At 39.6% G+C, this 12,551-nt stretch overlaps 1 protein-coding gene across 4 annotated transcripts in view; it reads right to left on the bottom strand.

Annotated features, from left to right (window-relative positions):
* The window catches only part of PALM2AKAP2 (PALM2 and AKAP2 fusion), a 245,171-nt gene that overhangs the window by 105,584 nt on the left and 127,036 nt on the right, over positions 1-12,551 (bottom strand). The window lies entirely within an intron of this gene.

Raw genomic sequence — 12,551 nt, 5'->3', positions numbered from 1 at the left:
TACATGAAAAATAGCATAAAATGGATATAAATAAATAAAATCCATCTATTCCGCTCCCCCCAGCATTTCTTTGCCACCCAAGTTTCCTTCTCAAACCATGGACCCATTTAGCCATTGTTTTCCAACAGCGATCTTTCCTAGTTTAGGCACCCCAGAGGGCTTTTAAGTAGGCAACCAAGGGCCTTCCAAAAGCACAACTGAGCCTGCCTTGACTTCCTTCGCTCTAAAACAAAATCCACATCATTAAGAGGTTCCTTTTTCTTGCATTTCTTAGTTTTACAATGGCTATAAATGCTACAATTAAGGGCCCTTATATTGAGTCACAATTAGCCTGGAAATGTACACCTGTCTCTACCATGTCAAAAGGAAGGCTTTGCTCCAGATCAGAGAGCAGGTATTTATGACTCCATTCTTCTGCTGTACTTACTGTTCTTATCAATCAAAGGGTTTTGTTTTTTTTAAGAACAGTGATTATGGGAAATAAAGTTTAGTAGTCCCATTCTCTGTCTGACGTTCACTGTTCTACAGTTTATTTGCCCTAGGTGAGCTAGTAACAAATTTTAAATTGTGGAAGAGGAAGAAGTGTATTTTGAATCGCTCTGTCTTCTAATGGTTTCATCTCCATGTGAGCCAAGACATGAGCACATGGTTCCCTAATACTCCTTTAGGTAAACATTGAGTGTCTTGGGCAGTTACTAAATGTCAGCTGCTTTCATTTGTCTGTAGCTCTCTTCATAGGCAACTCAGACGCCTTAGCTCTCAAAATGAAGAAGACAGAACTATACGTCCCACCCTCTCCGTTCTCTGCCTTAGCTTGCTATGGTTTTTTTCTTTTTTTCTTAAGACAGTTCAGCCCAAGTAGACATTTGCTATACTTATCAACTTTATAGGGCCAGTGATTAGAGGTAGCCTCTACTGGCAGGTGACTGAATGTGGAAAAGAACCATTTTTCAGAACATGCTCCTTAAGTGCAACAAAATTAATGTCCTCAGTACCATTTCTAGCCCTCCTTTGGGCCCTGATATATTCCAAAGAATGAAGATAAATAGCAGAAGAGGAAAGTTCTACTAATGCCTCTTACTGTTCACAATGCAAGAAAGAGACAATGGCTTAGGATACTGAGCGGAAGTTATTCTGGTTTGCAAACCATAGTTTATGGCTTAACATGTTGGATGAGCCAAGCCAATTGTGGTTTATTTAATAAACCTTGGCGTAACTTGCTTTGCAAACATTGCCTGGCTAACAGTCTTTGTCCATGTCAACCCTGAAAAGAAAGCAGGTGATATGCCCATTGTTGTGTGTGTAGGTGGTGTTTTTTGGGACTGTGAAACATGCCAGAAGTGAAAGCAAAGTGCTTGGGAAACAGATTCTACTTTTTGATTTACAGTTTACACTGAAAATGTTGAGCTGCACTAGATATTGCCTCAAAAAGGCCTTCGACTGCTATGCTGGAACTAGAAACCTTTCTTTCTAAAAAATAGCCAGACAAAGAGGGTGGTGGGGACACTGATCTGAGTCTTGGGGGCGGGCGAGGATGTTTAAACCAGCTGCATAAATAGAACATTTCTCAAAACTTTTCAAGAAACTATCAAAAGAAATATCTAGATACTACTACTAGAAACTTCTTTTATCCATGAAGCAGTAGGCTGGCTTACTGTGGCTCAGCCAACAGTAGGCTGGCTTACTATTCTCAGCCCTTGATGCTATACATATCTATGTAGAACCAAGTCTTATTTAATTTGTTTGGGAGCCCAAGTTGGAATACATACTGCTCCCATCTCCCATTGTTTTCCCACTACAACAGCCTTATGAGGAAGGTAAATGTAAGATTATAGCCTGAATCAAACTGTTTATTTAAATTATCCAGTAGAGTACACATTCAGCAGGAGTCTGGTAGCACCTTTTCCAATTCGCATATTTTTTTTTATTAAAAGGCATTTTTCTCCATCTAGTTGAACTTGGTGCTTCTCACTGTAGATACTGTATGAAGAGAACAGTGTAGGTCTGTAGTGGCAAAAAATTAGGAGTATAGTATCACCTTTATTTGTTGTTGGAATTCGTTAATTTTATTAATTTAATAAAGTTAATTTGTTAGTCAGAAAAAGTGTGACCAAACTCCTGATTTTTTTGCCACCACAGACTAACACGGCTCTCTTTGTACAGGAGGGCACAAGTGAACATTATAACTACATTTACGTATTGCGCTAAACTGAGTTAGCAACTTTTATTCAAATCAAATCTATTTTTACCCCAGTCATTAAACAGCATAGGAAACTTTTATTAAGAAACATTGTTTTCCCCACGGCTAAGGGCTGCAGAAGTCCCTGTGGTGATGCAATAAACTCACCAGAGGTTGCAGGACTGGACATTTTATCCACTTTAAAACAATTCTGGAGTGGGTTGAAGGAGTTAAAGTAGTTACGATAGGCTTAATATGCTGATTTAGTTTTATTTTGCTAATGATAGTGGGAAATTGCATCCACTGGCAGCATAATTTGTTGGGAGGAGATAATGAGAGACTGAGAAAAAGGGGCTCTCCTGAAACAAACCACAAGTTTGTTTGAAGTTGAACATCATTCCCCTGGAAATTAGATTGGCCCCCACCTTGATACTTTTCCAAAAGGCCCCGAAGACGTGGTTCTGTCAGCAGGCCTGGGGACCCCAGGTTGAGACAGAGCTGATCAAGTGGCTGATCTGATTGTGTCTGTAGCTGTCGCAGGGGGGTGGGGAGGTTGATTTTTTTTTTTTTTAATATTGTGGATTTTAATTTTGTAAGCTGCCCGGAGTCAGTGTGTGTGAGTTGAACCACCATATAAATGTATCAAATAAGTAAATAAATTCATTGGCCCCATTCCCAGTTAATAAAAAAAGAAACAAAGGCATTATGACTTAGTGTGAATTTAACATGTTTGTTTTACTTTGATGGAAGTATACAGGATTGGGGTCCAAATCAGGACCGTCACATCCAAACTGGGGAGGGTTGAACTTTTCCATCCCCATCCCTTGGATTCTGGAATTCCTCTCCTCTGCACTGTCAAAGTTCAGAGGTGGGGAGGAAGCCCTCTGCTCTGTCAGTCCTGCCACAGGTTGGGCCAGATTAATCCTGGAAGCAATGTAGCTTGCCAGCTTTAGTAGTCTCTACTTTGCACACGAAAGTGTTAATATAGCTTGCCACCATTTTATCCTTCTGTAAAAGGCCCTTTTCCAAATCAGTACAGGTAGTCCTCAATTAATGACCACAATTGGGACTGGAATCTCGGTTGTTGAGCGAATTAGTCATTGAGATGTCCACGTGACTCCTTCGCTCAATGACTGCAATCCCAGCACTCCTGGTCGCAGTTGATAAGTGATCTCCCGGGTCGTTAAGTGGACGGAGTGAGTTGCCTGCCAAAGGGTTTCCCCTCCCGCCCCCCCATGCATGGAGGGGAAATCCTTTGTGGGGTTGCTGGAACAAAGCAGAAATCTTCAGGCTTTGAGCTCTGTTCCTTCAGCCTGCCGAAGGGTTTCCCCTCCCCTCTGTCCCCTCCACTTGCAAACTTCCCTGCCAACTTCCCCGTTGACTTTCTCAGGAAGCCAGAAAACATTGCAAATGGCGATCACATGATCGCGGGGCACGGGGCACTTGGCAACCGGTCATAAATGTGAGCCAGTTGCCAAGGGCCTGAAATGCAGTCACATGACTGCGGGGTGTGCATGTGGCACATTTCACGACAGCTGGAAGTGCTTTATGGGCCGTAAAGCACCCTTCTCTAGACTGTCGTAACTTTGAACGGTCGTTAAGCAAGGACTACCTGTATTTGTATGTTACAGATATTTCTGCTTTCCCATGTTTTAGGAGTACAGTTCAGAAACATTAGGTACGTCCATCTAAAAGAAATCATGTGGCCCTGAGACTCCCCCTTTGGGGGGGGTACGCTCATCTTTCCATGCTCATTCCCTAACCCGGGCTGTGGGAAGAACATTTCATGCAGAGTCCACCCCATGAGAACGTATGCTGTGGATTCATGAGGAGTGAGAGCATTGAGTGGGGTTCCAGATGAACAGAAATATAAAGTAGCAGAAATGAAAGGAAGTGGGAGAGAGAGGCAATGTGGATTAGTACTTTAATAGTTTAGTGGATGGGGTGAAATCGTATTGATGCAAAACTTCCCTGAGATTATAGAGCCCCAGGAAAAGTGAGAATTACAGAGGAAAAAAGAGGACAAAGACACAGGTACAGGTGCAGTGAAAAGGCAGCTTTATTTTCGTTTAATACTATACAGAGAGAAGGGAGGGGGGGACCCCAGAAAGTAGCCACGGTTACGGCTGTTGCTGGCAGTGTTAGGTTTCATTTTTTTTGGTCTGTGTCTTTTTTTTAATCCGAAGAGCCCCCCACCCCACCCTCCAAGCATATACAATCTCAAAAGTACACTTCAGGTTACAATGGACAGCAGCTATTTTCAGCAATTCTAATCCAGTAGTTTAGCACAACAATTTACAGTTGTTCTTTTCCACATAGATGGGAATCTTATTTACATTTGCTCACCAAGAAACTGAGCTACTAAAGCTACGCATTAAAAAGAAAGGAAGAAAAAAAACCAATTCAGTCCAATCTAAATTTGCCAGAAAGCTGCATTTTACACAACATTTTCTTGAGCCTCTCTTTGTGAAGTCTGCAATTATTTACAGCACACAGAAAATCTTTCAGAAGGTTTGAGTTTGACATGGCATTTTGCTTACCACTGAGAAAAAGCAGCAGCAGCAGCAGCAGCTATTTTTATGGGGATTTTTCTCTTGCTTGGGCCTATGAATGGTACCACCTACTACAGTCTGGGTTAAAAGATACTTTTTTTTTCTGTACAACACTCATATTTAATGGCATCTCTTTCTAAGTAAAAGTACAAAGAATCAGCTGCAATTTTATGCATATTCTCTCAGGAATGGGACTTGCTGAATCCAGAGAAAACATACATAAATGTGATTCCATTAAAATCAGTAGTAATTGTTTTTGAATAAATAGGATTGGACTGAATGGCTACAATCCTAAACACATTGTCTTTGAATGCACGGGTCTTACATTTATTTCAATGGGCTTAGTATTGATTGTAAAACACATTGCAGCCTCCCATGTTGAACTCTGCCACTCAAACAGGGGAGTGATATACACATGTACAAATTTCTTGAGACTCTGGTGCTGCGCAAAAATCACCTAGGGGCTAATACACACATTACAGCTCTTAAATGTTCTCCTTTTAACTCTTAGTTTCAAATTCTGATTAAGCAGGAATTGTGATTGGATTTAACAGCAACTTGGAGAGGCCTTTCTGTTGCACCCCACTGGTGGATGCTGTTGAACCTATGAGTTATGGTCTCAAATTCAAATACCATAGACATTGTCAACCATGCACTCTAAAAACAAAGGTACAGTGCAGAGGACAGAGCTGGGCAGCAGCATCTAGCCCGCTCCCTGGTTGCATACCCTAATAGCCACATACTGAGTGCGGACATCTTCAAAGAAGCATTTAGGGGCTGCTAGTGGGTAGGTTGAAACTTCTGGTCATATGGGATTTCTACCTGCCAAGAACTGCTCATGCACAAATACTACAATGTGCATGGTAGAGAGGAGGCCAGAAGATACTGCCCCACTCTGTCATTTACTAAATCTTCTGTACAGGGGGAATTCTCTGAAGAGAAAATGTCTTAACAGAGCTGTGGCTCAAGTTTTTAGGTAGGTGGTAAGATCTGTTACTTAGCAGCTACACCTTTGAGAAAAATCTGATTGGTGGAAAATAATGCTTGAGGGCAATCTAGGGCTGATCATGTTTTGCTTTTGATTAACACAATCTTTCATATAAATTCTGAGGCAACAACACTGAATAGCTCTCTAAAGTTTGCTGAGGCTTATGAATTTTTCTTCTGAGGGTCTGTTTCCCCTGCAACTGGTCTCCTGGCTGATATTTATTTTTTCCTCCACCCAGAATTCGAGGCCAGAAACAAAGTTCACTGGGAAGGGAACAATCTGGAATTCATTTCAGGTGAGACTAGCACCACCTTTCTCCCCAGAATATCCATTTTGAGAGGATTGTAAAATAATGTATAAATAAAAACCCAATTCCCAGATTTACGTTAATGATGCTTAATTGCTGAAGAAGCACAAAGCCCAAAGTTACCAGGCTGAATAGCCAGAGCCACAAAATCTTTTTTTAACCACAGTTTGTAGTTTTTGCTGATATATCATCCTTAAGTCACTTTACAATACTATGAAATATAGTCCTCATGCTCCTAAATGAGTCTGGGGTGGGTTTTTTTTGGCTCTGTTTGTTAAATTATACCATCTACCAGCTGTTTTATTTAGTATACACTTATCAAACAATCTGTTAATCTTGCTATGAGGATAAATACTCAATGTCCAACCAGAGCAATGTATCCTAGCAGGAACAGATCTGTTATCACACTTCTGCATCCAGTCTCAAGAATGGTAAAAAAAATCTCTTTGCATCATACAAAACGGCTGTTTATTTGGTGTCTACAACATGAATGCCTCTAGTAAGTGTAAGACAGAACAGCTATCACACTGCATGATAATGTGATAACATCCCCAGCAGACCTCTTGTGTGTAACACACCATTTCTTTCTTACATATTGTGCCATGCTGGACCAAGGCTCCTAGCTGCTATACCCATGCCATTTCCTTTCTGTTTCTGAGAGAGACTGCTGCCTTTATGGATCAAAAAAGAGACTGAAAGAGAATGTTGTGCTCACACAGCTTGGAATGCAGCCTGCATTTTGGCAAGAGGGAAGGTGGAGATTTAGGGAAAGAATTAACATTAAAATAAAGGGAGAGCTAAGGCAATCTGTCCAATGGCACATTATACCTATATTTGTGATTCATTAGCAAGTGTCACAAAGGCAAAATGGAGGAATTGTGTAAACGTATACAATACAGTACATCAGCCAGAGAAAACTAAATGAGAAACAGCCCTGTGATTCTTTTCTTTCTGCTTTGATTCTTCTTTACTTGAAAGCGGATACTTGGTCAGTATGTTGGTGGCATTTTATGTTTCTTTCTTTTTCTATATATTCAGAAAAGGATGTTATGATTTTACCAAGAAAAAGAATCCTCATGAAAACTAAGGTAAATTTGTAAAAAGATTGAAAATACAAAATATAAAAAAATGTACAGATTACTTGTACCTTAGGAAAACATACTGAAAAGTTTTTTTTCCTTTGCATTTTTTGTATTTAATTACAAAAGTTAAGGCTAAATATTCATTGTGCCAAACTGTCATGAATCTAGACCTTGCATGCTTGTGTGTCTTGTTTAAAGTATCTGTATGTGCTGGAATTGCCAAGATACTGTTCAATCCTGGCAAAAATTTAAAACATATAGAAAACTTGCTCAAAGGACATCTGAGTTCTCCAGATAGACATGCAACTGAAAACTAGACTTCTTGAATGGAACTGTGGATACATGCCTTAGCCTACAATTCCCATAATTATTTAGGGGAAATCATTAGAGCTGTAGTGTTATTAAAGAGACACACATGTAATCTAGAACGTGCCAATCCTTAGAAAACTCAGCATGAAGACTCTCTCTGAATTATTTGCTTTATATACTTGTCGTTTTCAGACCTATTTTATTCCTGAAAGGAAAGAATAGTAGATAATGTGCAAACAAGGTTAGTAAACAGATGATCTATATACTACTAAAACTCTGTGTTTGCCTGTTTGGACCCTCAAGTTAGCCCAAACGGTGCATTATACTGCAACAATTTTTGAATCAAGGTACCTAAAATCTGCTAACTTAAAGAATGTGTAAAAAATCCAGGATCCATTACTCCTGTGGAATTGAAATTTCCACAATGTTCAGAACAGTTTTATTCACAAAGTTGTGGCCATTGCAGTGTCCCCACAGTCACGTGATCATGATTTCTGACGCTCCCTGCCAACTTCCCACAAGCAACGTCATTGGGGAAGCCGGAATAAGTTGGGAGTCGCTCCCACTCCCACTTGTTTTTTGCCCACCCATGGTCATTCTGTTTATCTATTTAGGTAAGTAAATACTGACTTATTATTGAAGTTCGTTTGCCACTACAATTATTTTTCTATTTATGATATATACTCTTGGATGATCAGGGGACTGTCCAGCATTGGGTAAAAAAAATGTGGTCAGCCTAAAATTTAATGTTCATTCTGGTCACATCAGACTGCACTAACTTCCTCTTAAAGGATGTCCCAATGGGTCACTGGGTTGTCTAGTTTCATCTAAATATATATATGCTAATCTGATTGCTTCTAGTTCTCATTTGGTTTGCTTTAGTCATTTTCATATGAAGACATTCTCCAAATGTATGTTCAAAAGGAACTCTGAACTTTAATGCCAGCCCCTTAGATCAGCCTCCCCCACCTTGACATCCTCCAGATGTATTGGGACTACAGTGGGAAATCTCAGAGTTCCAGTGCTAACACATATGCAAGGCCCTAGCTGAAGAAAGGTGATCAGATTCTTGCAGAAGTTTGAATTATAGTCTATCTATTCACCTCTGTACAATGTTCTATATTTTAACTGTTCTGGACTGCAGGTTTCATTAGGCATAATGAACATTACAGTGTTCATTCCTATTGAAATCATTGGGATTGAAGGCATGACTAATTTTTTCCTGATGATCATAGACTCAAGGGCAGCTAACTTAACTTGGAAGCCAGGCAATAAGGAAAAAAAAAATCAATGGGTTGTCCTAAAAATCTTTGAAAGGAAATTAGTCAGCAGGGATGCACTTATATTGCTCAAGACTTATTTGTTGATATTAGTGGAATATGTATTTAAATTCAGCAAGATCAGTACTATTCTTTTCAATAGTTTGTAGTACTTGAGAGGAAGTAAGCTTTCAACAATAAGAAGATAATAATATTCTCCATTTTAGATTACATGTGAATTTTACTTTAACCTTCATGGCATGTATGAATGAATGTGGAATTCTGACTATTTATTAAAGATAAACCAAAAATCAAAAAGTACTCTGCTCAATCAGAAAACAGTGTTACATTTGTGCTCTGCTTCTAAACTTTAATCTTTGCTGTGCCCTCAGATATCCCTGTAACTATTTGAAGTACATTTTGATGTTAAACAAGTGAAATTGTTTTAATTTCTCCCTCCCAAAATTTCCATTCATTTGCAAAGAAATACTTAGCCCAACTGGTAACATAACGAAGTATTATCTAGGCAATAATGATGTTAGCAGGACTTGTAGATGATTATCACTTTTTACACATTTTCACTAACATTTACTGAATAATTTGAAAGGTTATGTGAAGGATATTGAACTAAGGAAGATTAAATATAGCAACATAACAAAAATTGAGATTGCCGATCAAATGAACCACACCACATTTAAAAGAAGAATAAATAATATAATAATGAAATAGAATCATTATTAATACATTATCAAATATAGGGCTCGGTAAGGAAATGTTCATTGGTCTGTGACTATGTTCATTTGTGGAATAGTGATGCTATTTACTTCTCTGTAGAAATGTATAGTATTACATTACTACTAGTTGTGCAACTTTAAGTTCATTTTTATTAGTTTATCTGATTTGTTTTATTTTATCATTTGGATATGGAATACAGGTAATCCTTGTGACTGCCTAATTTAGCAACCGTTCAGTTACGACGGTGATGAAAAAGTAACTTTATGACCAATCTGCGTGTTTACGACCTTCGCCGGTCTGCAAAGGAAAGGAAAGCAGAAGTAGGATCATAAGCACAGTTACGGTTTCACTTACTGACCACTTCACTTAATGACCAAGTTGCCAGTCCCAGTTGTGGTTGCTAAATGAGGACTACCTTCTGGTTTTAAAAACAGTTTTTGTTTATGGGGAAAAAAGTTTCATGAAAGAATGTATCCTTCAGTGAACTGATCTGCCCTTTTAAGTCTATGATTCTGAGCATGCTTGTATGAAAGTATGTTCAGCTGAACTCTAGTTCAACATTACTGCCAAGTAAATGCATTTAAGATTGGGATATGGTTTTGCAAATCTCACTGGAGATCGTTTGGTATTCCTCATTTGAAAAGTTACTAGGCAGGGACATCTTTTTTAGTGGTACAGAAAGAAAAGAGCTCAGAGGAAAATTGTTGTTCAACATGACATTTAAAAACTAAGAGTTAATGCAATAAAAGTACCACCCAAAAGAGAATAGGTACACAGTAGAAGACAACCTCAGTCTCCAGCAAGATAAATGCTGGTTTAGTACCCTTCCATAGATTCATGAAATTCCTCCTTTGTTGAAATTATTTTGATGCCACTAGAAATCTTAAATTATAATGTACTATAAATTTCATGGATACCGCTGTCAGAAGAAATACCAGGGGGACTCAGATCATTGGCAGGTTTCCTGTAACCAAGGGGCCATTATTTTCCATCAGCATATGCCTCTTTCTGTTTGAGACTTTAAGAAATAATACCCTCAAGGAGGCCTCCTATAATCTGTAGCAGCCCAAAATTACCACTGCAAAGGCAAGTGGAACCCTGCAAAATGTTGGAGGTTGATCATACCCACTAGATATTAAAAATTAGGAAAAGCATCCCAGAATCCAACCATAGCAGGCTTCAAATGAGAGATCTAGAAGAGTACAGACTGGAAAAAAATACATTGGCATGTTTACCACAACTTCACTGCAATGCTTGTTTGAAACAACAAGCCTACTCAAATCTTCCCCCAAAGAGAGCAACAACATGCCTCAGGCTCCAGCTTTCTCCTGCTCATCTCACTCTGGGGAGAAATGAATGACCATATAGTGATCTTGATGAAATGTGAAGGTCGAGTTTCCAAAGAACCTGGCATGATAGAATCTTTTTGTAGCATTTAGAGCAGGAATAGTATACCTGTAGCTATATCCATTATTCCCAAACTTGAGCTGATGGGAGGCTGATGAAAGCTGGAGCCCAACAATATCTGAAGGACTATAGGTTCTTTTATCTTAGCTCTGAAATACTTTCACTCATGATCAGAAGATATTTCATAGTCAAATAATGGCTATATAGTCCAGATGGCATTGACAAGCTAAAAGGGAATAGCATGTGAACCCAAGAACCCTATTCTTCATTTTTTCCCAGGGACAATCCTGGGCAAAAATATTCCGAAGTCTCAATATGCCTAATGAGGCAAAGCAAGTAAGGGAGCAATGTTTAAATTATATGGGTAGTTACGATGTGCAGAACATTTCTTCAAGATGAACATGAAAACTAATTTGATGAACTTTTAAGAAAACAAGGCAAGACCATTACTTCTTGTGGTCAATCATAATTTCCTGCTCTTAATACTTAGGGCTCATCCACATGTCCTGGATGCCATGGTGCAAAGGTGCCCCGCTAACCATTTGCTGAGGACATGTCCTCACAATGAATCCTCCACCTTGTTATCAGCCTGCTACTGAGGCTGGCTGAAGCTGATCTAAGGTGCTTGAAGGCAGTGTTTTCCCTGCTATCTCAGCCTTAGTCCTCCCATGTAGACATTTGGTTGAACATGGAGGAGCAGCCTTCAGAGTTTGGCACCTGCTAGAGACCAATTGGCTTACTGATGGACCCCTTTCTCCCATCTGGATGGAGGGTTGGGCATCTCTATGGCCATTTTTGTTGTGGCTGCCAGAGAGACCAGATATCTCACTGTCATTTTTTTCTTTTTTGGGGTGGGCTTGGACATAGGAATATTGATCTCATGTTAAACTGAATGCAGGACTTTGAGGAAATAAATATTCCTATTGCAAAACAGAAACCAAGTTACTTAGGAAGTACCCTCAGGTTTTGAAAACACATACGTCTATGATTTACTGTGCTGACTTTCTGACAGCAATAATTGTGGGCTGTGGATTTTGGAGGGTTTGTTTTAAACCAAAAATTCACTACAGAGGGATTGTTACTTTGTTGTGCATGAGGACAGACTCCTCTTTATCCTGCTTGCACCAGCAATGCCTTGCCCACTGCATTTTTATTTGTGGAACTGAGGTTCTGTGAATGGTAGTTGAATCTCACAGACACCCTTCTCCTGCAAATGCAGTCTAATTTGGGATACAGATCTGCAATTTTTCCCATGAGTTGTCACAGTCCTGGCTTTGGCAGGTTCCTGTGCAAAGATTAGAGGACAAACCTGGTGGCAGAAGCCGAAGGCAACTTCTCTGTTCCTGTGTTATTACCGGTTTGATTTGTATAAAGACTTAAGTTTGTATGCACCCAACTTCAGAACGAGTGAAGCTTGTTTTGCCAACTCAAAAGAGGCAATGCATGGTGTGGGGGAATGAGGTGCAACGAGCAATGCAAACAAGTGAGGATGTGAGCTGGGGTGGAGGATAAGAAGCAGGGAGGGCAAGAGGGCCCCACTTCCTGGCCGTGGGGGTAACCTTTACCTGGAGAAAAATATAATTACTTCTCTTTTTCTCCTCTTTGGCATTTATAGAAGAGGCATTATAGAGCTGCTTTTTCCCAGCCTTGGAAGAGAAGAACCAATCAGTACCCTAAAAGTAACCTATACTATCTTCTCAGACGGCAGCAATAATTGCCAATGTGCGGGACAA

Source organism: Candoia aspera, chromosome 2 (genome assembly GCF_035149785.1).
Source record: "Candoia aspera isolate rCanAsp1 chromosome 2, rCanAsp1.hap2, whole genome shotgun sequence".
NCBI classification, from domain to species: domain Eukaryota; kingdom Metazoa; phylum Chordata; class Lepidosauria; order Squamata; family Boidae; genus Candoia; species Candoia aspera.
Note: the sequence above shows the minus strand (reverse complement) of the source record. Positions and strands in the feature narration are given on the sequence as shown.